Source organism: Colobus angolensis, unplaced genomic scaffold (genome assembly GCF_000951035.1).
Source record: "Colobus angolensis palliatus isolate OR3802 unplaced genomic scaffold, Cang.pa_1.0 Scaffold18, whole genome shotgun sequence".
Classification (NCBI taxonomy): domain Eukaryota; kingdom Metazoa; phylum Chordata; class Mammalia; order Primates; family Cercopithecidae; genus Colobus; species Colobus angolensis.
In genome coordinates, this window is record NW_012114932.1 from 6,151,445 (window position 1) to 6,152,588 (window position 1,144).

Genomic DNA, 1,144 nt, shown 5'->3' on the forward strand with positions numbered 1-1,144 from the left:
AAAAAAAACACCAAAAGTTAGCTGAGTGTGGTGGCATGCACCTGTGGTCCCAGCTACTCAGGAGGCTGAAGTGGGAGGATCACCTGAACCCAAGAGGTTGAGGCTGCAGTGAGCTGTGATTTTGGTACTATGCTCCAGCCTGGTGACATAGGGAAATCCCCCCCCCACACACACACACAAAACAAATAGCGAAAAAAGAAAAATAGTGTAAAACTGAAAAGTTTTCACTAATACACTAAAAAAAAAAAAAAACAAAAAAAAAACACCTATTACATCGTAACCTAAGTAACCTTTTTTTCAAGAAAATCAACTGTATCTTCAAAGCCAGAACATGTAGCAAGAGGAATGGCATCAGAAGACTAGGGAATAGAAAATTCTCAGATGTTGTGAACTTTATCCTTGCCCCACCTCATGCAGCCTCTGGAAAAATCCACTCAGAGAATAGGGAGTGAAAAGGCAGAGGCAAATCACTGAGTGTGATACAGACACAGTTGTAGCCTCACAGGAACCCCTGGAAAGGGGGGATCCCTGATGCTCCCAGGGCTCGCATGGGATTTGGTCCTCTGGGTCTCAGCCTTGAGGCACATTGTAGTCATTCAGGGCACCGAGTCTGTATCCCAGGAGGTCTGAGGTGATGAGTCTGGTGCAGCCTGGGAATTTTCATCTCCCTGCCCCCAGGTGATTGACACATGCAGCCAAGTTTGACAGTGGCTGCCCAAAATGAACTCTCTGAGTCCCTGAGAGTGGAGGCTGAGAATGCACAGGTTACTTGAGAAGCTCGCCAGGTGATTCTGATGTGTAGCTAGGACTGGACCAAAGGTTTTCAACCACTCCATCAGTGCCCCGCCCCAAAGCACTGGAATCAGAATCTTTGGGAGTCTGGCCCAGGCATGTCTAAGCGTTTCAGCTCCACGTGACTCCAGCACACAGACCTCAGGCCCTACACCTGGGGCTCTTGGCTGTGACTGCTCATTGTCATCAACTGGCAACCCTTACTGTGGACTAAGCTGTACAATGCGTGTCCAATTTACTAGTCTAGGCCTCAACCCCTGGGCCCAGGGAGTTCTGAGATGCCCCCAGGCGGTTCTCAGGTGCAGCAGAGTTGAATCATCCACACCTGCCTCACAGGGGCAGGGGGTGACCT